Below are 26768 nucleotides of genomic sequence, written 5' to 3' on the forward strand. Positions count from 1 at the left end.
GCCCCGAGAATGGATCTGCAGCCCCACCTCCCCAGCCAAGGCAGCTGTGAACTGCCAGTTCACACACACTCACCCTTCTCATGCTCAGATCGCCCAGACCAAACCTTAGCCTGAAGAATCAACCCAGGGACCTAGAAGGGACTCCAGGTCTGTGCAGGAAAAAACAAAGATCAAGTAATACTCTTGAGAGGCAGCAGGGCCAGGAGCCCAGGCTCACCCCTGCCCGGCAATTGACCATGCATGACACACGGGTCGCGTCACTCAGCCTGGCTGTGCCTCGTTCTCCTCACGTCCACACTGGAGAACTAGTGGTTCCCACTCCCCAGGGTGGTTATAGGATGAGGTAAGGTCATACCCATCAGGCACTTGGCACTGAGCACACAGCAAGCGCTCAGTAAATGTTATCTACTCTTAGTCACCCGAAATAACTCCAAATTTCACTGAATTTTCCAAAATGACTGGCTGCTTCGGTTTCATGTATGCAAGATAATAGGTGCTCTTTCCCCAGCTGCCCACCTTCGACACGTATTCTTAAGGCACTCATCTTATGGGAAGTTTACGGCCAGTTGTCCAGATAGCGGAGCTCAAGACGAGGCTGACCTTGGAGGGCTTCCAAGTGAGCGTTCCCACAAGGTGATAAGCTAATCCGCTAGGACACCGAACAAGCCTTGACTCTCCGGAGTCAAAAGTCTCGACTCTACCAAGTACAGGCTCTAAAAGTGACGAGCAGCTCACCACAATTCCATTTTTAGAGGCTGCCGCGGAAGAGATTTTGAACCAAGAGATGGAAAAACCACTGAGCCAACGTCCTTCCCTGTTTCCTTATGTCTGGTGCTATTATGGCATTTGCCTGTATGACAGATGTATGGCGTGGCTTAAGGCTGCAGTGAATGCCAACACCCACCGGCTCTCCCCGCCTCATGGCAACATCTCGTAGGCCCCACACGAATGGCATTTCTTCCCGAAACTCTCCCTGAATCTCCAAGTCTGCATTAGGTGTTCTCATCTTTCCCTATTACATCCGCTGGTCAAACTGTTTACTTATTTATGTCTCCTGCTAGACACCAAGCTCCAGGATGGAGGGCCATGGGTACTGCTGTTTTCAGCACTGTGCCCTCAGCACCCAGCCTGGTCCCTGGCACACAGTGGGTTTCCATATTCTTGTAAATGGATAAATGATAGTGATGAGGGCAATGAGTGTGAGTGTTTAAGAGCATTTTGGATGGATGTGGGCAGAGTGGTGCATAGAAGAGGGGATTCTTGGCCCTGCTCCTAGCCAGATCTGGGCAACTGGACAAGTAATCACTTCTGTTCAAAGACAAAGAAAAGGGGACTCTGGAATTTCCTAAAGTTGAGACGGGGGGAAGGGGGTGGTGTGCATATGTTAATGGCTCAAACAAACCCAGCGTGCAAAAGCAAAATTAATTTACAGACAACATTTCCAGAGTACAAATCCACAAAGTTCAGAATGCCTGTAGTAACACAAATCCCAGCTGTCCGAGTACGATTTGGACCAAGAGAGTCTGCACACGCACCTTGGCCAGAACAGAGAGAGAAGTCAGAACAGGAAGACCAGACTGGACCCGCTGCAGGGAGGAGGGAGGCCGATGTGGATTTAAGCCCGGTGCCAACATTCATGGCTGCGATTGGCTGCCATCCAGCTGCGGGCCTGAATCTGATAGGATGAGGGTCCGAGCGGGGCTGTGGGGTGCAGGAAGGGCTGGCCTGCAAAGGCTGCTGGGAAGCACAAGTGCCCAATGGTGGGGGGAGGGGGAGGGCAGGCCAGTAAACAGGAGGAAGTTTAGACAGCATCGTTCCCTGGGGCATTGGCCGCTTCTAGGTCACAAGCAAGAACTGCTAGCAGAACAGAAACTTGGCTGGAAAAAAAAAAAAATGTTTTTGAAGCTGCCGAGTGAACCTTGCCTCTTTCAGTGCAGCCAGTTCTCTTACTGTGATCTCAAAGTGGCGACGGGCAATTTCTGTGCTATCTTTGGACCAGCACCGCCAGGGCCAGGCCACCGGACGGAACTGGAAGGTGGGTCATTCGGGGACTTCTCACAGGGGAGCCTTTCCGAGGCAATCGGCCAATCCATACATGTTGCTGAGCACCTCCACGTGAGGTAGGATGCAAGAACCTGGAAGCAGGCTTCGGAACTAACCGGTTGGTGAGTTCGGACTTGAGGCCGATGACGCACAAGTGACACCCACCCGGCAGCTGGGTCCCCTTGGTGCCCGCATCATACCGTATCTTGGATGCGCTCACTTTGCTGAAAATATCAACAACACTCAGACCCTTCCTCAATTTCCTTCCAAAAACAAAATCTAAGAAACAGCACCAAGAAGTCTGCGTGCTTAGGTGGGGCGCCTGGGTGGTTCAGTCGGTTAAACGTCTGACTTGGGTCAGGCTTCGGCTTATGATCTCACAGTTCGTGGGTTCGAGCCCCGCATTGGGCTCTGTGCTGACAGCTCGGAGCCTGGAAGCTGCTTCGGATTCTGTGTCTCCCTCTCTCTCTGCCCCTCCCCAACTCGCGTGCGTGTGCGCGCGCTCTCTCTCTGTCTCTCAAAAATAAGGAAACATTAAAAAAGAAAAAGAAGTCTGTGTGCTTAGGAGAAAACTAAAAGCTTAGGTGGGGTGGAGCAAAGCGGAGACTTTAAAATGCAACATTGTACATCTTGCGCTCAAGCTTCCTCGGCCCCTGCCACACCCGTCACCCTGCTCCACATGGGACCCTCCAGGCTATGGCGGATCTCTGGCCCTACTGCCCCCCTGCTTCCAGCTTTCTCTCTCACCCCTCACCTCTTAACCACCCTTGGGAACTTCCAATTCTCTCCCTTCTATACTGCAAAATAATGACGTCTCCCTGGTTTCCGCTTCTTAACACAGCTCCAGGACCACCTTTGAAATCTGGGCTCTGCTGAACCTGGCATTTGCTGTGGACGGGAGAAGGCAGAAGTGACTGGTGAATACCGTCACTTTTCTCTCTCTCACCCCGGGATCAATTATTGTCTCTCTTCTGGTCTCTCTGCCTCCAGACTCCCCCGTTCAGTCGTAAACAAACCCTCCTAAGACATCGCTTCTTCAGCTCAGTTCAGAGCTGCTGAAAGCCAAAGTGTGTCATTTCCCCTCAAAGCTGCTCTTCCCTCCACGTTCAGCCTCACAACCATCCATCCCGATGCCCAAGCTAGAAAAGCAATGTCACCTTCCACTCTCTTTCCTGAGTTTGCCACCAAAACTGTTCGATTCTCCTTCTGAAATGTTTCTTGGTCAAGAATACGGGTACAGGGAGTGTGCCGGACAAGTGGTTCAGTGGAGGAAAGGCAAAGAAACTCCCATGACTGATTACCCTACTAGAAACACATGGAATGGGAGAAGGGAGTTTTCCCTAAAGAAGGATGATGGGCACAACAGCATGTCAGCAAAGGATCCGGGAGCCACGATAGTCACGGGTCTCGAGAGCTAGCTTCAGAAATGTGCATACGAACACCCAAGCCACAAACATAGGTGGAGTTCAGACACCAGCCCGTGGTAGGGGGTTGGAAGGACTGGACTAGGGTGGGAGTGGGGAAGGGGAGTCCCAGAGAAAAGGCTTGAGGCAGACGTCCATTAACACAACTAGAGAGATGTTGCTTAGCTAGAGGGGCTGTAACAAAGTACCACATGCTGCGGGGCCTTAAAACACAGAAACTTACTTGCTCACAGTTCTGAAGCCTGGAGGTCCAGGTTCAAGGTGCCAGCAGGGCTGGTTTTTCTGAGGCCTCTCCCCCCTTCTTATAAGGACACCATTCGGTTTGGATTAGAGACCACCCTAATGGTCTCATTTTAACTTAAATTACCTCTATATTTTATTTACTTATTTATTTTGAGGAGGGGGGGAAATGACGGAAGGAGAGAAGGCCAGAGAGAGAGATGAAGGGCAGAGAGAGAATCTCAAGAGCCTCCACACTGTCAGCATGGAGCCCGCCGTGGGGCTCGATCCCATGGCCCTGGGATCATGACCTAAACCGAAATTAAGAGTCAGACACTCAACCGAATGAGTCCCTCAGGTGCCCCTTAAATTACCTCTTTAAAGACCCTCTCTCCAAATACACTCACATTTTGAGGTGCTGGGGGTTAAGACTCCAGTGTCTTAATTTGGAGGGACACGGTCAGAACCAAACTGTTGGTGGAAGGTCGCACCGGTGATGAAGCCGAGTGAAGAGGCCAGAGTCACTCAGGAGCCCCCTCGTGGCCTCCAGCCAACTCTGCTCCTGAGACCCTTCTCTTTTATGTCACTTTTTATACACTGACTTCCGAGACAGGCTCAGTTAGGGGCTTTGAAGCATCATCAATCCTTAAAGCAGAATTAACTCAGTCAATCCAAACTGGATTCCATTCGCATCCGAAGACCGAAAAGCCTGCCCAGGTCACCTAGAAACCTAAGGTCAGGTTTGCTTTTGCCACCGCGGTGAGTCAGCTGGGATTGCAAGCTTGCTTTTTACATCACAGAACTCCAGACCTGGGCATTATTCCTCCATGAGACCCAGGAATGCACAGCTGGAAAAACTGAGGTGACTTCTTCAGGCCCTTCGTGATTCTGTAATAGTAAGTAAGTCTGGTCGAAGAGTAAAAAGTTATGAACCATCATTTTCGAGGCCTCTTCATGTTCACGGGACCATGCTCTCACAGAAGGTTCTAGGAAAGAATGTGTTCCATGCCTTTACTTATCCGTAACTCAGCTTTTACATGCGAATTATATTTCATGTGGGACACAGGTTCATTTTATTATGGCCGATGTGATGTAAGAAGAAGGTGCTTCGCAAAGGGAGAGTGGACTGGGCCTATGGAGATCTTAAAATGACCAGCCTTTAGGGCGCCTGGGGGGCTCAGTCGGTTGAGCGACCGACTTCGGCTCAAGTCATGATCTCACGGTTTGTGAGTTCGAGCCCCGCGTCGGGCTCTGTGCTGACAGCTCGGAACCTGGAGCCTGCTTCTGATTCTGTGTCTCCCTCTCTCTCTGCCCCTCCCCACTCATACTCTGTCTCTCTCTGTCACAGAAACAAAACATTAAAACAATTAAAAAAAAAAAAAAAAAAAGACCAGCCTTTGCAGCTTGGGGCCCCCGTGTCAGAGAGATTTGTAACCACAGCTCCTTCCCTGGTAGAGCATCCGTGTTCAGGGGAGTTCAAGGTGGCTGTGAAACCATGCCTTTGTGGACCACCTTGCAGCCTCGAGCAAGGGTGTTCACAGAGCCTAGTGAGCAGGGAGCCCTGCCTCACCTTGCCCTTGGAGGCCTTTCACATGGATTCCCTGTGAAAACGCATCTCTGTTGGAACGCCCCCAAAACGGACCTGCCTGTCTGGCTGGCAGCCAGCAGCCCCGAGGGGGGCAGAGGAAGCCGGGGGGCCGCAACTGGGGTAAATGCCTCTGCTGCAAGCAGACTGAGGCACTTAAAGTCACAGCTCTCACCCAGCCTCCTGTAGGGACAGAAGAGGAGACTGTGATACTGTATTACCCTGTCAGTCACAGGGAGGCAATTCCTCAGGTCATCAGTCAAAAGCCTCCTTGGCAATGAGAAATGAGCCTGAACACCAGGCCGTTTAAAAAGATATTTATTGTGAAACGTGGATGCGGCGGCGCCTTCCCCGAGTCGAGACAGACGCTCAGCATGAATTACTCCGGCGAAGTCTAGAGAAGCAGGTGGCAGCTACCTGGCTACAAATGAGATACGGCCTCAAAACCAGCACCACACATCAGCACCTGGGAGGAGAGAGCACACAGGTGGAGGGCGGGGACGCGGGTCCTCGGGGCTGTGGGGAGGGACGATCGAGAGCCTGTGGCCCCGGACAGGCGGCCGACTTGTGGGGCTCCCCGCAGGGTCCCCAGGCCCAGGTGAGGACGAACAGGGCTAAATCTGATACAGGGCAAACCAGAGATGCCAGCGGACGTGACTCGATGCCTGAAACGTGCGGCAAAGTACTCCAGGGGCGCAATGCTCGGGGACGTGGTAAAACGAGACCGGTGACACATAGGCAACCACAGGAGCTGGCTGATGGAGATTTGGGGGTTCGTTATATTATTTTTTCTACCTCTGTGTAGATTTAAGGATTCCAATATTGCGGGGCACCTGGGCGGCTCAGTCGGTTAAGTGTCTGACTTCAGCTCGGGTCATGACCTCGTGGTTCATGGGTTTGAGCCCCGTGTCAGGCTCTGTGCTGACAGCTCAGAGACTGGATCCTGCTTCGGATTCTGTGTCTCCCTCCCTCTCTGCCCCTCCCCCACTCATGCTCTGTCTCTCTCCTCTCTCTCTCTCTCAAAAATAAAAATAAACCTTAAAAAAATATTTCCAATATTGAGACCAATTTTTGAATAAAATAGATCCTTATCCTGCCTTTATGGATCTCATCTCTCTGCAGATATATATCCCAGAGCATATGCCAGGCACACTTTCTAGGCTCTAAGAGAACCTGCAAACTACAGAATTATATTTTGGAGATCAACACACACACAGATATATGTATATGTATACACACAATTATCACATATGTGTATTGTATGTGTGGACACACATATTCACCAATATTATAATTGCTACATTTATATTTTATGGCACGTATACAGTCCTTTATGCATTTTTGCCATTTAATTTCATGAAAATCACATGAGCCAAGGGACTCAGTAAGTCATCCAAAGTCAAAGAGATACCGAATGCCAACTCCAGGTTTCAAGCCCACCTTGGTTTGACTCTAGAGCCTGGAACCATACCCACCCAACCATACTAACCCACACTCACTGGGGGTACAAAGAGCCTCCCTGTACAATCACGAGGCCAAGAGAAATGAGTGCCTTCTGTCGATGAGGCAAGGTCAGAGGGAGCCCAGCCTGCCCCACTGCTTCTGCCACCCTCCTCTGCCACACTCCTCAACACCACCACGACTTTCTATGCCCCTTTGGGCAAATCTGTGTGCACCTGAGGCCGCCCAAAGAGTGCCATGCGCCCACAGCCTCTGCCTGAGCAGGTGCTGGGCATTACGTGACTGCCCACTCTCACACGTCTACATCTGGCTCCACAGCAGGACCCTGGAATGGAGTTTAAGAGCCAGAGATGAAGGAGACAGAGTTTCAAGGTGGCCAAACAACTGTTATCTTTTAAATAAAATAGATTGCATTTGGTTTTCTAGTTATAAAGACAACTGGTTTCTACTGGAAGCAGACCTTGGGTTAAGAACCTGAGTGCTGGGCCGCCTGGGTGGCTCGGTCGGTTGAGCGTCCAACTCTTGATTTCGGCTCAGGTCATGATCCCAGGGTTGTGGGATCGAGCCCCGCATTGGCTCTGTGCTGAGCCTGGAGCCTGATTGAGATTCTCTCTCTCTCTCTGCCCCTCTCCCCCCTCGCACTTGCTCTCTCTCTCTCTCTCTCAAATAATAATAAAAGAACTTGAGTGCAAATGGTTTTGGGGGGAGCATCTACAGGGGAAGTGGGGGCATGAGTCAGGGAAAGAGGCACCGTGTGACTGAGCAGGCAGCCACTATGGGTAACACAAGGCTTGGTTCCACTGGGAAAGTCTGGGAGACTGTGCGGAATATATGTGAGTTTTCCCACCTGAGAGGTGAAGAAGCTGGGGAAGTTACCCTGCGACTCCCACCCACCACCGGCTGAATGCTGCTCCCGGCACTGGTAACTCTTCAGCACTTCTGGGCTGGTCCGTGCACAGGGCAGGCCCTCAGGTGGAAAGGCACAGGTACTTCAGTAGGGTGCCAGTGGTGCCTACCAGAACAGCCAGGCCAAGGGATACGGACAGAGCATCGGCAGCATTTGCTTCCCATGTGGGAGAACTCTTAACATTGAATGATGTCCTTACATCATTCTGGTGATTAAGCCCTTGGGGCTAACATGGTACTTCCCTGGGCACCCACACAATTCTGCCTCCACCGGATGTCTCATCGTGGCTTGCCCAGAGTGAGCTGCATTAACTGACTTTTCAAATTAACCAACTATTGGTTCAGGACTGTCATATGCTAGGGCTTACTCCTCCTTCTACCACTGTACACACACACACACACACACACACACACACACACACATATGCACACTTATGGTTGTCTATGTGAAGGACAGTGCAGTGTCATTAATAAGAACGATGCCAGTAGGGCATAATTCCCAGACGAATTATATATATTATATATATTAATATATTATATATAATATATATAATTATATATATAATATTATGTATAATATATATTAATATAATAATATATAAATATATATAATATATAATATAATATAAATATATAAATATATATTAATATATATTTATAGATTATTATATTGACATATATTATATATATAATATATAAATATAATAATCTATAAATATATATTAATATATAATATATTAATATAATATATAATATATAAGATTGGAGAAGGGCGCCTGGGTGGCTCAGCAGGGTAAGTGTTCAGCTCTTGATTTTGGCTCAGGTCATGATGTCATTAGTCTCCCATGGCTCGGGGAATTCATGGGTGAGAGCATGAGGACCTGATCAAGTTCCACGGTATGGTGGGGCTACCACCAAAGAAACCAACAGCAGACCCCTCAACAACCTCAGCTTTGAGCGACCCCATTGGTGACTCAGCACAGCGTTTCCCAAACTTGACAAACATACAGATTTCCAGCTTCGTCTCCTGGTGATTCTGATTTAGCGGGACTGGACTGGTCCTAGAAACCTGACTGTTAACTCACAACTAAGTAATTCTTACAACTGAGCAAGGCTTGGGGCGCCTGGGTGGCTCAGTCGGTTGGGCGTTGCACTTGGCGCAGGTCATGATCTTACCCTTGGTGAGTTCCAGTCCCATGTCAGGCTCTGTGCTGACAGCTCAGATCCTGGAACCCGCTTCAGATTCTGTCTCCCTCTCTCTCTGCCCTTCTCCTGTCTTCTCGCACACTTGTCTCTCTCTCTCTCTCAAAAAATAAATAAACATTACAAATAAATAAATAAATAAATAAATAAATAAATAAATAAATAAATAAAACAGAGCAAGGCTGAGAAATGATGACCCAGCAGAACCATGGATCGTGAATTTGGTGGGGGAGGGGAGGAAGTCCTAAATCACCTGGTAGCCCACAAGGTCAGTCAGTTTCCAACTTAGTCCAGATCAACCCATCTGCTGGTTATGTATTCATTCCTTCCATGCTGCTGTACCCCTCACCAACTAGGGCAGCACTTTTCATCCATGGCATTACTGACGTTTTACACGATTCTTTGTGAAGGGGGATTCCCTGGGCACTTCAGGATGTTTAGCAGCATTCTTGACCTCTACCCACAAATGCCAGGAACACATCCCCCACCACCACTGTGTCAGCCAAACCTGTCTCCAGACATTGCCTTATGTCCCTGGGAGGGGGAGCAAAATTACACCTCCCCCACTGAGGTCACTGAACTATGGTGACCAACCATCCAAGTTTGCCCAGGACTTCCTGGTTTTAGCATTAAAAGTCCCACTTCCCGGGAAAACCCCTCAGGCAACTGATACCACTGCTCACCCCAAAACACATTCCCTTTGAAGGCTGAGGGTATCTCATGTGTCACTGAAAAGCCCTTAATTCTTCCAGACAGCCAAGTTCAGATCTCAGCTGTGTAGAAGAACCTGGAATGGGGCTGCAGGTAAAAAGATCTTTGAAACATCCCACTCAATGGGGCCCAGAGAGGTCTGAGAACCCATCCCCTAGACTGTGAGCTCCACAGGGGCAAGACACCAACTGTGTCCTTCCCTGATGATACCTCAGTGCCCAGCAGAGAATATATAAAACATGGTCAGTAAATATTACTGATCAACTGGTGGATGGATGGATGGACAGATGGCTAGATGCATAGGTGCATGGATGGACAGATGGGTATATAACTAAGGGACTACAATTAAGTTTTCTAATCTTTCTAAGCTTCAGCACATCCCCTCCCATAGAATGTAGGTAATAATACCTTCTATGTAAGGCTGCTGTGAAGGCTGAATAATAAAACAAACTGCTGGGTGTGGCTTCCAGGATCAAAATTCTTCCTTCAGTGCCTAGCACATATAAATGCTGGCTCCCTTCTTCCTTTTCTGGGGTCCAGAAGAAGTAGTTAAATTTAATTAAATGATCTGAAATATGAGGAGAGGTAGGAGAGGCCCCACAATGCCTACGACACAGACAAACAGGGGCGAGGATGATTGCAAACACTCTTATCTTTTATTTCTCTCTTGTGGTCATAATTTCAAATTGTTCCTAATTCAGATAATGGATCCAATAAATGAGATCCCACAGCGTCCTGCCAAGTGCACTTTGTCTTGCGTGCCCTGGCATCTGGGAAACTTTCATAAACAGCCCTCTCTCTACCCATTAAGTTGGTTCTGCTTCTGAGCCATTTGGACCCTCTGGCCACCCGAATCACAAGGAGTTAATCCTCCCATCCACCCTCAAGTTCAGAGGAAGATGAGAAGAGCAGAAGACAATAGCCCAGCCTTTACTCAGCAGTTTCAACCCCTTAGCTCAGCCAGGGGGCCCCTGACCACATGTTCTTCTCAACACCATTTTCGTGAACCATCACAAGACCTGCTACCTGCCCCAAAGCCTCTTGGTTAGTGTCCTGCCTTGTCTTGGGTGCCTGTCTCTGAGACAGCTAGTCCATGTGTCTGCTCCATAAGAATATGTTCTAAAGAGGCCAGATTCTCTCCTTGGGGAGATCTGATTTCTCCCCTCCCCCACCCCCTATTTCCTCAATACTTTATTTGCATACATTTCTCTATACAAGCCATAGCAAGTGAGGGCCAATCTGGGATTCAGAGTATGGTCGCCATGAAAATGGATCACTCACATTTCCCCGATTGTGGGAACACAGTTGACTGACAGCCCCAGCTGCCACCTGTCTGGCTGCATCACATTCCTGCTGAGGTTTACACTTCTCCCAGGCTACTCCACCCAATGATTGAGAACAGCACAGTACAGTGCCAGCCTGTTCCCACAGGGCATGGGACTCCTCTAAGGGGTGACTTTTCCCTGAAGACTCCTCATCAGCCTGGCCAAAATGTTCTTATACCTGTGCTGTGGTCTGAGGCTCTTCCTGCCCTGTTCTCCTTCCCACTCTCCTTTCACAGGTGTCAGGCATGGATTTAATCTGAAGCTAGTCCTGCCTCTTCTTGTTTCCTCCCCCCATCATGCCTTTCTAGGCAATCCCTCAATAAATCTTCCACTTGTCTAATCCCATCCTAATGTCTGCTTCTTGGAGACCAAAACTAGCACAAAGGAAATGGCAGTTTGCCAAATTAAATAGGCTACTGATGTCTAAAGGCAGGTGTTTGCTGGAGTTTTCAGACCTATCAATGCAAGAATTCTTTCATTTATTTTATTTACTTAGTTTCTTTTTTATGAAAGCAGATGATGAGATTTAAAGTTTGGGGGCTGGCGACAGCAAGCTGATGGAGGGGATCTCAGCAGTACTGTCTCTCTACCCAGCGTGGAGTTGGTTTGGAGCCTCATAGAAGAAGGGGTGATAGCCGAAAGTTGAAGGAGTTGCATTAAGAAGAGACTGAGAGGATGCCTGGGTGGCTCAGTCGGTTGGGCGTCCAACTTTGGCTGAAGTCACGATCTCATGGTTTGTGGGTTCAAGCCCCCTGTCGGGCTCTGTGCTGATAGCTCAGAGCCTGGAGCCTGCTTCGCATTCTGTGTCTCCCTCTCTCTCTGCCCCTCCCCCACTCATGCTTTAACTATCTCTAAGAAAGAAAGAAAGAAAGAAAGAAAGAAAGAAAGAAAGAAAGAAAGAAAGAAAGACTGAGAAGTGGAGCATAAGCCATCCTACTGTGAAGTCCATACAACCAAATGTGGTCGAATTTGTCAGGGGCATGGGGGAAAGATAGTCACATACACAGTTGGTCACAGTCCACAGGGCACCAGCAGGAATGGCTATACCCAGTGGGGCAGTGTTTTCATTGAAAATTGTATCAGTTATCTATTGCTATATAACAAAGGACCTCCACACCCCTCAATTATTTATTATCTTGAAACAACATCCATTTATTATCACTCATGTATCTACAAGTCGGGTAGAACTTAGCTTCCCTAGGCTGGGCTCCACTGAGTCACCTGTGCTTCATGTAGTTCTCCTTTTCCTTGTACTACCTGGCTAGCCAGGGCATATTCCTCCCACGGCAATGGTAGAGGATCAAGAATACAGGGGGCAAGTGTGAGTCCCCCTAAGGTCACTTCCACACATATACCATTGAACAATGCAAGTCAGATGGTCGAGGATTGAGGGAATATACTCCACCTACGATGAAGCCAATGCAAAGGTATGGATGCAAAAAAGAGTGGAGACTCTCCTACCAGGACTCTATCAATAAAGGTAGACAAGGGTCACATGAGGAAGAGGCAGCCAAAGAGAAAGATTTGTTCCAGCACCTATAAGAAACGTTCCCACCCTGGAAATGGCATGAACCAACTGGAGAAACCTTTGAGTTTCTTTCATGTAACCCCATTAAAAGGTAAGAGTCCCCTCTGCCTTGGTTTCTCTGCAATGCTCAGAGCTCTCCCTTCCTCTGACTGTCAGCCTTCTATTTGTCCTCATGCAAATTATCTTCATGGTAGCAAGATGGATGCAGACTGATCAGAAGATATTCCCTCAATCGTCCTAGAATGATCCAAAGTTGCCTGTGGAAAAGATAAACCAAACGTGGCCAAGTAAGGACATGTGTGGACTATCTCAGGGATGCATTACTCTCTTCTACCAAATCATTACAGCAAGAATGAGATTACACTGTCAGCCCCCCTCAACTCTTATATTTGTTACACAACAGGGTAGAGTTGATTCTACAAATGAAAGCATGGGCGCTCTTAGGAAGGGGAAGGGGGTAAAGAAAATGGGAAAGCAGGCAACCAGTGTCCACTAGAAGCAACCAATAAACATATTTCCTGTCCTCATGGGAACTTAGAGTCTAGCTGAGGTGAGAGCGATTAATGGCCACAAAAACATATCATTACAAACTGGGGTAAGTGCTACAAAGAAAAGAAACGAATAGGGTGTTATTGGGACAGACACCTGCGGACTCCCCTGGATGAAGAGAGAAGGCAGAGATAGAAGGGTGAACAGGATAAACTAGGTGGAAGAGATTGTACGTGGGAGACAGGGAACTGACGTGGTTAGAGCATCCCAGGAGCAGGAACAGGTTCCTGAACCAAAGGGATCATGGCACCAAAGGCAGCTGGGAGAGTGCCGGTGTGGCTAGAGCTCAGAGATGAGGGGGAAGACATGGGGGGGGGGGGGGGGCGGGAGGGTAGAGGGGGGCTGGGCCATGCAGGAAAACCCTTCATGAGGTATTTTATCTTTATCCTGAGAGAAGATGGAATCTCGAAAGGTCTTAAGTAGAGAAGGGGCATAACTTGACTTCTGTTTCTTTCACTCCCATGCGCTTTGGAGAATGGGCTGGAGTTGACAAGAGTGGAAACAAGAGGCCTGTGACAGGACAACAGAGGTAGTCCAGGCAAACAAAGCTGGGGGATTGCAGATGGAAAGAAATACATAGATCTGTTCGAGAAGCAAAATCAACAGGACTTGGTGGAAGATTGGGGAGGAAGACCAGGTTAGTAATCTCTGAATCTTGACCCTGCTTTCCATAAAGGACATCCTGATTTTTCTATGACCCTTATTCAATCGTCTGAGGAAGGCACACAAGTTGTCTTGGCAGCAAAGAGTGTAGAATGGACTCCAAGCCCAAATTCACCTGACACTGCCATGAACCCTCACTCGGCCAGCTCAGGGTGGTATTAACTACATGGGATTGTGGAATCCCAGGACGTGGGATTCCATCTTTGATCCTCACGAGCAAGAGAACTTCAGTGACCTATTTTAATCTCTTAAACTTCACTTTCCAGATCCATAAAATGTGGATTATAATACCCACAACTTGGGGTGGTTTTAATCTGGGTTGATTTAGGCAGAGGATACTTTGCAAAGGGTAAAGGACTAAAAAATGCTAGTTCAGCTGGTACACTTACAAGGAAAATCATTCTGAGAGTACATTTATCTAGTACAGTGGTTTCTGGCAATGGCTTGTTCTATATTTACTTAGCTCAAAAAAGGGAAATTGCTTCTTGGGTCTTTGTTGTGATGTTACATACCTATGTATGTAGGGGACAAAACCTCCCTTTGTGACTTGTCGCTGAAACCATTTCAAGAAGAGCACAAAGTATCCTATTTTGGGGACAGTTTTCTCCACTCAGAAAACCTGTCGTCAATGACCTGTCACCTTGTCTATAGTCCTCTTTGATAAATTACACAGGTGTTGAAGCCACAGGGGAGCAAATGTCCCAATGCACAATGGGATCAAAAGAGGCCGAGCGAAGGGCAGGATTGGTCCCAAGCATAGGCCTGGTGTCAGAAGGGCAGTATTTCAATTAGAGATGACTACAAATAGGCAAAAAAGGAAAATTCATTGACATGAAACAGAAAAGACCGGGGCTATGGCAGACTGAGGTGCAGCTGGATTCTGGGACTCGAACAATGTCGCCAGCTCTGTCCATCTTGTACTTCTGCTGTGTTGGCTGCAACGCAGACAGACTTTGCCCTCATGCCCTTCTGGGTTCACATCCAAGAAAAGAGAGACATTCTCTTCCAGGTAACTCCTGGGCAAGTCCTGGGCTTCACTCTGATTGGACCAACTTGAGTCAAATGCTCATCCTTCAACCAATCAGTTGGCCAGAAAGACAGAGCTCTGCAGCTTGGGTGGTCCTAGATTGCATGCCCATCAGTGGCAGAAGGGATATGGGCTGAGAATGGGGGAAAAGATGAAACCCCAAGAGAAATCAGGGACTACTGTGCGGGAGTGGTGCTGGGAATTCCCTATAGACAGGCATGGGGGCCTGCCTACCTCTTTCTCCTGTGAAAACACTGGGCCTACCCAGAAAATCCGGTTTAATCTCTCCATCTCAAGATGCTGAACTTAATCACATCTGCAAAGTTTCTCTTATCAGGCAAGGAAACCTATTCACAGGTTATAAGGATTAGGCCACTATTCTCTCTACCAAATTACCCTGTAGTTGTTAGTTGGGTTCAACCAATGGGAGGCACCTGCAGGTGATTGGAGGGTAGGAGGAGAGAGAGAGAGAGGTCCCCCTTCCTGAGCGCCCTCTCTGCCAGGCCAGGTCTGGTGTAGCTGCATTCCTCAGTGGCCGCAGCTCCTCAGTCTGTCCCCACAGCCTTTCAGCTTTCACACACTCCCCACACCCCATTCTCTCCTCTTGCCCTTTCAAACCCATGGGTGGTAATGGCTCCGGCTGTTGCTAGTCTTTGGATGCCTCGACATCCCTTGTTGCTTCTCAACTGAAACCATACTTCTTCTAAGAATGGAGGATTATTAAAGAATCTTAAGCCATTTGAATTGGATTGTTTCCTGCTAGGACCTTGACTTAAGCCATCTTTAAAACACTGTTTCTCCATGATTTTTTTCCCCTCCACATCAATACCTTCCCCTCCTTCTCCTCTGCCTACAAACCAGCTCAGGTTTCCCCAAACTTAAGATGACTTTCGGCTACCTAAAAATACCATAGTATTTCTTCCTTCTTTACCCCACCAACCTTCTTAAACAACTGATCTGCACACACATGCATACTCTGTCTCTGAATCTGGTTTCTTTCCCTCCCTGAAAGCTCCTGAACATTTCCCTGTGAAGGTCACTCAGGACATCCTATGTCTCATGTCTCTGGGAGACTTTCAAAGAGAATAGAGACTTCTTCTCTACCTCTGGAGGGTGAGATATGAAACTTCACCCATATCTTCTGTCTGTTCCTTGTACATCTGGGCCCCTCCCTGATGGACTGATCCCACTCCTGCTTCTCATTTCATCATGTCATCATCTGTGAGCCCAAGACTCTGGCAGCTCAGAGTCCTGTCTACACCTGCCCCTTGGTCCTCTGCACCTGGACAGGACCCCTCACCACCTCCCAGATGGAGCTCCACCTTCAGCCACTGCTCCCTGTCCCATGCTACTGATTTCCATCTGGACATTCCTGACATGTTATGGATGTACTTCCACGAGACTGAAGCCCAGGACATTGTCTTCCCTCCCGGCTCCTCTTCCCTTGGTGTTGGTGTGCACCTGCCCTCGGGCGGACAAGCTGCCTGGAGGATAGCTGATGGTCAAGTCACCTGAAGGAAGGTTTCCAAAATACAGATCTCTGGGCCTCGCTCATGCCCCACTAAATGAGAATCTCAGACATTTGTATTTTACCGATTTACCCAGGTGATGGATAAATGGTGCTTGGGAAATCCTGGTTTAAACAACCTACCGAGATAGCTTCACTGTCCAGTACACTTTTACACTAAATTCTCTATTCTATTAATTAAAAAAAAAATAAATTAACAAAGCAAAGCAAGACAGTCTCTTGTACATTGTATCCACTACAGGTACTTGAGATGGTATTGGCTTGACAAGAGAAACTTCACGTACATTAAGTAGATATTCATGTACTTGTATCAACCCCTGTGTCCAACTCAAATGACCCATTTGGCAACAAGAGCGAGTTCACAAGGGGCGTCAGGGTAAATGAATAAGAAATGACGAAATAGGAAGGCTTCAAAAAGATAATTATAAGTTCTGCATTTCTTATCAAAACAAAAAAAAAAACCCTTAGTAATATAAACAGAATGGAAATCTTCAGGACAGGATCTCAAGACATGCAAAGATCCATATCCAAGTTAGTCAGCTGCCTTTCTAACTAGCCTTTCATTTCCCCCAACTTTGTTAGCCTATGTTTGTTTTCCCAAGATTTACCAGATACACTCTCCCTTCGTGAGCCATCCAGAAGCTTGAGAATGTTCTCCGGCTGCATACATGTTCATCTTGAAGGTAACATTTCACTGACCACTTTTTTAAGAGCTCTGTCCAAACTTTTGTCTCTGTAAATAACTCTGGTGGACTTTGGTGCTTGCTTTCAGCCGCTCAGAAAGAAATATTCCATGCTCCCTTCTAATTTCCATGGTTGTTCTTTCTCCAGAGTTTAGACAAAAGAAAGGGGAAAAATCTTAACACTAACACAGCTATATATATATATATATATATATATATATATATATATATACACACACACATATATATATATACATATATACACGCACATACATACATACATATATATATGTATGTATGTGTATATATGTATACATATATATATATGTATGTGTATATATAACCTCTAAGTTTTGGACGCTAACCAACTCCAAACTTCAGAAATCGGGAGCCAAGTTTGCCCTGGGCTGATTAGTAATAAATCAGTTCTTCCTCCATGCCCTGGAAGACTATCGAGGGCATTGTCTTGATCCCCTATAACAAGTACCACAGACTGAGTGACATATAAACAACAAGCAATTTATGTCCCACAGCTCTGGAGGCTGAAAAGTCCAAGATCAAGGTGTGGGCAGATTCTGTGGCTGCCGAGGATCCGCCTCCTGGTTCACAGATGACCGTTTTTTTGCATCCTCCCACTGCAGAAGGAGAACCACCTAGCTCTCTGGCCTCTTCTTCCAAAGGCATCCATCAGGTTCATGAGGACTCCACCCTCATGACCTAATCACCTCCAAAGGCCCCACCTCCAAATACCACCACATTGGGATTAGGGTTTCAACATGTAAACTGAGGGGGGGACACAAACATTCAGTCCACTGCAGACGGTGTCTGTCTCCCTGTGCTCTGACTGTCCTGGTCTGGAGTCCCCTGCCAGCCCTCTCTCTGCATCTAAGCAGTGTCATGAGCCCAAGGCTCTTGGGTGCCTGCCCAGGCAAATGAGGCTGGGGACACAGATCTCGTGGAGCTGGAAGCCTGCTTCTCCCCCTCCAGGGCAGACCAGACCAGACCACAGAACAACTCTGGCGTGGCGGGAGCGTCTGCCTCTTTTGCCAAGCGCCAGGCAGCAACAGACTCCCAGCCAACATCCACGTCATCTTGCCTGCCTTTTGCAGGTGATAGAGAAAAGGCGCTGCTGTGATGGATTCTGACCCATTGCCTCCTTTGGCTACAGGTGAGAACTGCTTCCAATGCAGGAGAATCTGCTGCCCTCAAGTATAGACGCAGTCAGAAGTTTCTCATGCTGACTCTGGGATGGTTCCTCTCCAACCCCATCCAGGTGAGACCTGAAGATCCTAGAATTCCCATGGTTGACAGAGCCTTCAAAACTGTCTCAGCAAGGGACCAGGGCTCCCGACTCTCAACCCTGTGCTCTTTCCATGAGTGCATTAGTCCGGGCTCTCCAGAGAAAAAGATGACACGTAAAAGTCACCAGCACAACAGGGCACTTCCACTTTGGAACTGGAAGCCTATCAACTTAAAGCAGCTTCACTGGGGCACATGAAGGTCTTGTTCAGCATCAACAGAGGCTTGCTAAGCTTGCCTCGACCCTCAGAAGGAACACGAAGCAGGTGTGTGCTGTTCTCCCATGTCCACTCGATGTTTCTTTGGGACATTCTTCTGCCCCCAACCCATGAGGGCGGCTTGTGGGTTTATCAGTCATGGTGCCCTGCCCACCTGCCATGGGAACCAGATAGATTGAGCTATCCTTTCTACCTGTGGTAGGCAGACTAATGGCCTCCCAAATTTGCCACATCCTAAGCCCCGGAACCTGTAAATCCGTTCCCTCACATAAGGAGGAATTAAGGTTGCAGATGGCATTAGGGGTGCTAATTAGCTGACCTTCAGATAGGGACGGTAACCCGGGTTATCTAGGTGGGCTCAAAGTAATCACAAGTGTTCTTAACAATGGCAGAGGGAGGCAGTTAGACCAAGCAATGTGAGGATGGAAGCAGGGTCAGAGAGATGCTTCGTCGCTGGCTTTGAAGATGAAAGGAGCCCGGGCCAAGGAATGTGTGCCGTCTCTAGAAGATGGAGAAAGCCAGGAACCAGATTCTCCGCTAGTGCCTCCAGAAGAAATATAGGCTTGCCCGCACCTTGACTAGAGCCCAGTGAGATCTATGTCTGACTTTAAAACTACAGAACCATAAGATAATAAATTTGTGGGGGCGCCCGAGTGGCATAGTTGGTTAATCATCCGACTCTTCATCTCAGCTCAGGTCATGATCTCACAGTTTGTGGGTTTGAGCCCTGCATCGGGCTTTGCCCTGATGGCGTGGAGCCTGCTTAGGATTCTGTCTCTCCTTCTCTCTGCCCCTCCCCTTCTGGTGCTCTCCCTGTCTCTCTCAAAATAAATAAACTTAAAAAAAAGATAATAAATTTGTGTTGTTTTAAGCCACCAAGTTTGTGATAATTTGTTACAGCAGCAAATGAATACACTACCCTATCTTCTAGGAACAGTGATTGGTCCGGGAATGGACTTGATATCCAAGAAGGGCCAATAGAGAACCTTTCCTGATGAGTATCTGGCCACTGGAGAGAGAATTCCCTCCCCTGCTGACGATGTCAGCTGGAATATAGCTCAGTGGGTTGTCTAACTGCATAATTAAGCCAATATTCAAAGAGAGGCCTAAGTTGATAGAGAGAGATAGTACTCTAGATCCAACCTTGCCTGAAACACCCAGACTTCCCAGTTACACAACCGACTGAGTTATCTTTTGGGCTTAAGCTAAATTGAACTGGCCATTTGTTGTTTGCATCTGAGAGAGTCCTGCCAAACATGGAATGCCAGCAGTAACTGGTCCTGTGATTCTTAGCTTTATTTTTTTTTTGGCGGGGGTGGGGGGGGGGGGTGGGGCACGGGTCGTAGATTCCTCTAAAATTCTAAAAGAAAATAAGAATAGACATGACATTTCTTGAGAACTAAACTGCTTGGTTCCAAATCTGGGCTCCCGGGCTCCAGCAGCACCCAGACTCCTGACCCACAGAAACTGGGAGAGAAGACGTGGATGTTGTTTTAAGGCACTAAGTTAAGGTAACTTGCTACGCAGCAGTAGATAAGCAAGGCACCAGCTTTTTCCATCCTAGAGGTCTCTGAGTGTGAATCGTGAGTCCGTGAGGCTGGGAGCTGCCTCGGGCTGTGATGGCCCCCTTCCCATGCAGAAGGCAGGAGACGTTGATTTGAGGCGGCTGGTGGATTTGCCTTTCACGTACTCCTAGGCAAGATACTGCTTTCAAACTCCCAAACCCAAGGCCACGGATTCTGTGCCACGCTGCAAGCTGTTCTCCGCTTCCTGAGACTTGCACCTGTCAGATATTTCGGATAACTCTAAAATGAGAGGGAACAGTGCAGCTGTGGTTATGTGTTCTCAGCACCCATTCAACCCTTCCGTGGTAATGGCGATCCCAGTTTTCCTTTGGGAGAACATGTTTTTCTGACTCAACCCAGTGGCTTGGGAGAGGGTAACCTCTACCACCCCCCCAACCCACTACTCATTTCCAGAAGTGAGCACACGATACTGGTCTGACCAATCATGAATGAGATGGGAAAATTGGGGCAGAGCAGGATTTGGTGGGAGGGGAGGGGGGATCTCGGAGTTCTGTTTGGACATTCCAGCACTTGAGAAGCCTGTTAGATATCCAAGTGGAGACACCACAAAGGCAGGTGGATGTTCCAAAGGAGAGTCCAAGGCAGAGGTCCAGGCTGGAGCTATGAATTGGCCAAGAAGCAGCCGCATGTGGTCAGGATCAGAATTATGAAGCTGGATGAGGTCACCTAGGCAGAGAGGATGGGTAGAGAAGAGACGAGGTTCAAAGCCCCAGCTCTGCGGGACTTCAGCCTTTAGAGAGCTAAGGAATGATGGACACTTAGCAAAGGAGACTGGCCACCCGGCTGCAGGAGGAGGATCCGGAGAGGAATTGTCCCCAAAGCCAGAGAAGAAAGCATATCAAGGAGAACATGACCAACCGTGTCCCGTACTCCTGATAGGGCACGTCAGATAAGGGCTCAGAAAGGACCATTGGACTTAGCCTCAAGGCCATCCCTGGAAACCTGAAGTGCATTTTCAGTGGGGCAGAGGGACAAAACCCCGATGAGGGTGGGTTCAAAACGAATCAGATGAGAGAAAATGGAAGCAGCAAGTATGGACAATTATTCAAGGAATTCCTTGAACCCATCAAGTATTAATTTTTCCTGAAGCTACTGTGAACTGCTTTCTGTTGCCCATAACCACACATGGCCAGACTAATGGAGGAGGTAGACAGGAGGCAAACACCAAAGGAAGGTACTGAATATACCTAATATGCCAGGAACTTCACACACATTGTCTCATTTCATTTTGACTATATATAATAACCCTATAAAGCAGGTGTTCATTATCCTCATTTTAATGAGAAAGAAAGTGAGGCCCAGAGAAATGAAATACGCTTGCATTCAAAGTGGCGTTCAAACCCAGATCAGACTCCAGATCCTATAGCACCACTAGGTCAGGGACAAACGCTACTGAAGAAACCAGAGAGTCACTGAGGCCCTACTTTTACATTCAGAAATGCACCGTGGTTCTCAAACTTCAGAACCACCTGGAGGGCTTGTTAAAACCAGGTTGCTGGGCCCCAGATCAGCACTGGGTGGCAGGGAGGGGAGAGCCTGCATTTCTAACGGGTTCCACACGCTATTGACACTGCTGGTCCGAGGACCACACTTTGAGGACCACGGATTCGTACCATCACACTCCCTTGCTCAGACTCAGGGTGCCTGAAGAGCCCCATTCGGAACTCAGATCTCTCCATCCACCTTATTTCCAAGCTACTAGAGGGAACCTCACAGCACTAGATTGGACTCCTTCAGGCTCTTCCTTTGAGAGCTGACACCTGGCATTGGGAGGTCATATAGAAGGCACTTAGTTTAAAATGTCCTGTATTAAAGGGCACCTGGGTGGCTCAATCGGTTGAGTGCCCGACTCTTAGTTGTGGCTCAGGGCATGATCCCAGGGTCGTGGGATTGAGCCCCGTATCAGGCTCCGTGCAGAGTGTGGAGCCTGTTTGAAATTCTCTCTCTCTCCCTCTGCCTCTCTCCCCCACTTATGTACTCTCTCTGTATATATAAAATAAAAAATTATTTTAAAAATGTCTTGTGCTAAAGAAAAAAGCCTTGCATTGTAAAAGACTCCATATTTATCATCACATAGCTTATAATCACTCATAATCATAATTATCAACGTAAGACATAGAATTCTCTGAATTCCACTATTTCAGAAAGTTTCTTTGGGAAGTTTGATCAGAGTGTAATCGAGGGGGAATAGTTCTCTCCGGTGGCTTCAGGTCAGGCTGCTACAGACAGCACTATCCAGAAATTTCCTCTGGTGGGCAGCCGCTGTGGGATGACATGGAAAACAACCCATTTGAGCCTCGTGAAAACCTTGCACAGGCCCCTTGGGCTGAACAACCCACATCCCCGACACTTTCTAGAATTATTTTAATGGTCATTGACTTTTGAGAGAGAGAGAGAGAGAGAGGGAGAGAGAGAGAGAGCGAGCACAAGCATGGGAGGGGCAGAGAGAGAGGGAGACACAGGATCCAAAGCAGGTTCCAGGCTCTGAGCTGTCAGCACAGAGCCCAATGCAGGGCTCGAACCATGAATTGTGAGATCAGGACCTGAGCCGAAGTCGGACGCTTAATCAACTGAGCCACCCAGGCCTCTGCCCCCAACACTTTCTACCCAGACCTTAGTTCCCAACCCTAGAATTGTATGTCTGCTCTTCGCTGACCCTGCCTTTCCTCTCAGCCACAGAGTAGGGCTGGGTCTCTTTTGGGAGTCTGCATCAATAGGGGAGAAAGCAGGACTGAACAGAGCATTGACCTTGAAGTTGGACATATGTGAATTCTCTTCCAATCAGCCAGGGAGTAGCTGCATACCCCCCCCCCCCCCAGCAAACTGCTTGACTCCCTGAGCCTGTTTCTTCCTCTATGAAACAGAGACAAAAAAGAAACACAAAATAGGCTGCTGGAGTGGATCATCAAAACTATTTGTCAAATGCCCAGAATAAAGAATGTTATTAACAGGGTTGTTTAATCATTCATGTAGGAGCTGGGGATACAGCAGTGAAGAAAGGAAACAAAACTTTCTGGGGCGCCTGGGCGACTTAGTCAGTTAAGCGTCTGACTTCAGCTCAGGTCATGTCAGCTCGTGGGTTCGAGGCTCGTCAGTCTCTGTGCTGACAGCTCAGAGCCTGAAGCCTGCTTCAGATTCTATGTCTCCCTCTCTTTCTGCCCCTCCCCCCCCCCTCTCTCTCTCAAAAATAAATAAACATTAAAAAAAAAACACAAAACTTTCTGCCCTACTTGACCTGGGAAGTCTGGTGGGAACAGTCCAACAATTTGTGTTATTACATGACATTAAAAGGAGCTAAGTTTTTTGGAGGGGAGATAGGGTCCATCTTGGCAGAAAGTTTGCAATTGTCCATAGGATGGTCAGAAAAGGCCTCGTGGAGAAGATGTTCCTTGAGCAAAGACTTGAAGGAGATGAGGGGTGAGCCATGTACCCTGGGACCAGAGAACTTGGGGCAGAGAAGACAGCAGGCACAAACGCTCTGTCTGAGATGGGGCATTCGGCATGGGTTTGAAGATAAGCAAAGAGGCCACTGGGCCAGGGCAGAGTGTGCAAAGGGAGGAAGATTAGCGATGAGGCCAAGGCATAATTATTTGGCTTTTTATTAATGGAAGCTATAAGCCAAAGGTAAGTCACAGCTGCTCTAAGTCAGTTCGCCTGGCGACAGCTACTAAAGTCATGTTTTAAATAATTGTGATGCTTTATACATGACACGGCAGCCCTTGGTAAGCACATTGTGTGATGGGGTCTTTCCAGTTGTAATCAAAAGTGACCTTCACTAATACCAACAAAACCCAGATTCCCCAAGGATAGAACCGGGAAATGAATCTCAGTGAATCCCCATGTGCATAGGGGCAGCTGGATCCCGGCTCTTGTGCCCAGACACCTGCCTTCCTTTGGAGATCTGTCACCACCACCAGCGTTCTGGCCACTAGGGGGCGCTGCTCCCCACTTAACGCCCTCTCTAGCCTTCATGAGGAACCGTAGCACAGCAGCGGGGTCAAGACTGACCAGGTAATCAGGGTTTGCAAATACAAGAGGAGAGCAAAGGGGAACTAACACAGGGACTTATGGAAATATGATCACCTGGGGATCTAAGCCAGACCTAGATTCCAGCTCCCAACCAGCCTCTCTGAGGTAGGCACCTTGTAGCATTTATTTATTTAACACATCCCCATTGGGTGAATACCGTGTGCCCAGCACTGTGCTAGACAGTGAGAACATGAATAAAAGAGGCATAGATCTTACACTCAACCAAGAAATCGATACATAATCCCAAAGTGGAATAGGCCAGTGAAGGAAATGAACCATCACCAGTGTGGTGATAAAGAATACTGGAGCTGATTTGGGGTGGCCAAGGAAGACCTCTTGGAAGGGGTGACCTGCAAACTAAGACTTGAAGAGAAGCAGCCAGCCTTGCATAGGTGGAAGGGAGACAGTACCAGGCGTGGGGAGAACCCGTGTGAAGGTCCTGAGTGGACCAGAACCTTGAGATGTTAGAGAACCAGGAAGTAGCCCCAAGAGGCTGCTCAGTGGGCAGTGGAAGGGGCAGGGGGATGCAGTGTCTAGATGACACATAGACGAGCCTTTGTCCTAGGCTTGTAATGGATGCTCCTGAAGGTCTTGAAGCAAGGTATTTCCTGTATGACCACACAACAACCCACAACAAGCTCTGTTAGGTCACATGCTCTTCCAGCGTGACCTGGCCACATCCTCATGGAGAGGTAGGGTCTGTGTTCCCACCCCTCAGTGAGGACAGGAGCTGGGACTGCCATCCCCAGTGGAGGTGGTGCCATGTGACTCCAGAAGACAGGTCGTCCAAAGGATACAGATTCTGCCCAGCTCATCCCTTTTGGGACACTTGCTGTGTAGAAGGCCAAGGAAGCCCAGGTAGAAGCTTACATGGAGGGAGAGACGTGGAGAAAAACTGAGGCTCCCAGACAATAGCTGATAGCAACCGCCAGACTGATGAGTCAAGAAGCCTTCAGATGACTCCAGCCACCAGTCTTGCTGAGCAGTCCCAGCCGAGGTCCCAAACACTGGTAGACAGACAAGCCACCCCTGCTGTGCGCTGTTTGACTTCTTACCCCACAGAATCCATAAATGCAGACCTTATTTGTCTGACACCCCCATGTTGTGGAGGATGCACTAGGCAGTGCTGGGGAACTCGAAGAAATACAATGGCTCCCTGGGGAGGGGACCGGCCCGGACACAGACGCCCAGTGGAAGCACTTCCCTAGACATTTCCATTCCCTGCAGGCTAGATCCAAAGAACAAGATCCCTCCTTCTCCCTGACCTGAGATAAAACCTCCAGCCCCCTTTTTCTGTCTGAGGAACACTGCACACCCAGGCAACTAACCTGGGAAAGAATGTTTCCATCTAGCCAAGGGCCCCCAGGTAGGATGGACAGGGCCTCACGGTTAAGGACCATATAGAATAAACAGAACATGGTACAGTCACCCAGATGGCCCCACATAGTGCACACACCAGGGAGTCATTTCCCTGCTTCCACTCTTTTTTTCAATGTTTATTTATTTTTGAGAGAGAGAGAGCAGGGGAGGGGCAGAGAGAGAGAGGGAGACACAGGATCTAAAGCGGACTCTGTGCTGACAGCATAGAGCCCGATGCGGGGCTCAAACTCACGAACTATAAGATCATAACCTGGGCTGAAGTCAGATGCTCAACCGACTGAGCCACCCAGGTGCCCCTCCCTGCTTCTATTCTTGAGTCCAGTCAGCTCATTCATCCAAGAACACGTCCACCTTAATTTTATATTTGTAACAAGCATGTGTCAAAACTAATTCCTTTTTCCATGATATGTAGCATTTCATCCCTTCAGTGTTTCTGCTTCCTTTTAAATGTGGCTTGCTATTTTGCCTATTTTAGTATTTTAAAGACTTTTTTTTTTAAGCCATTTCATCCAAGCACATCTATCTTAATTGGCTGAAAATCCTTGAAATGCTGAAATGTAACTAAATGAGAAAAATGCATCCAGAGTAAAGGGCTGCTGCTGGCCTTCGAGGTTCGGTGCCCAGGGTTCAATGCCTCATCTTCTGATGCAAAATTCAAAATCCAGAATGCAAAATTCATTCTTTGGGGCAATAAAATGAATGAATCATTTTTTTTTGTTATATTACTAGAAAAGAAATACATGTTGATTGCAGAAATTTTAGAAAATGTATAGCTGAAAGGAGGAGGAGGAGAATAGAAGGAGAGGGAAGAAGGAAATTACAACCACTCTTGTTACCCATAAAGTCATAATTTCTCATTAGTACATCCTGGTAACCTACTCGGCCTTTTTTTTTTTAATGTTTATTCATTGTTGAGAGAAAGAGTGTGAGCAGGGGAGGGGAAGAGAGAGGGGACAGAGAGTCCAAAGCAGGCTCTGCACTGACACCAGCGAGCCCAATGCAGGGCTCGAACTCAAGAACCGCAAGGTCATGACGTGAGCTGAAGTTGAACACTTAACTGACTGAGCCACCCAGGCACCCCTATTAGGTCTTAATATGCTCATTTTGTGCCAAGCCAATCTCTCTCTTGTTTTCATTCATTCATTCACCGCACGAACTTTACGAAGCACCTACTATGTACAGGGTCTGTCATAGGCAATGAAGCTACAATGATGACCAGACAACTATGACACAGCCAGATACCTGCTATGGTGGGAAAATAAAGGGCACTAGAGGGACACATGGGAAGGCCCCCAACTCTGCCAGGTTGGGGCACCAGGGAGAGATGTCTAACGAGGCTTAACAAATGGGTAGGAATCAGCCAGGCGGCAGGAATAAGGTTTTGGGGGCCAGGTTGAAGGG

The 26768-nt window shown here is 48.1% G+C and overlaps 1 long non-coding RNA gene across 1 annotated transcript; it reads right to left on the reverse strand.

Moving 5' to 3' along the window:
• Positions 1-5573: 5573 nt before the first annotated feature.
• LOC128778188 (uncharacterized) lies at positions 5574-17069 on the reverse strand. The gene is made up of 2 exons (XR_008423578.1): positions 16781-17069; positions 5574-5737 (listed from the first exon to the last, which is right to left on the reverse strand). It is a non-coding gene; the product is annotated as an uncharacterized LOC128778188 (long non-coding RNA).
• Positions 17070-26768: the final 9699 nt, after the last annotated feature.

The sequence above is a fragment of the Panthera pardus genome, unplaced genomic scaffold (genome assembly GCF_024362965.1).
Source record: "Panthera pardus isolate Hobbes unplaced genomic scaffold, ASM2436296v1 HiC_scaffold_19, whole genome shotgun sequence".
Taxonomy (NCBI): Eukaryota; Metazoa; Chordata; class Mammalia; order Carnivora; family Felidae; genus Panthera; species Panthera pardus.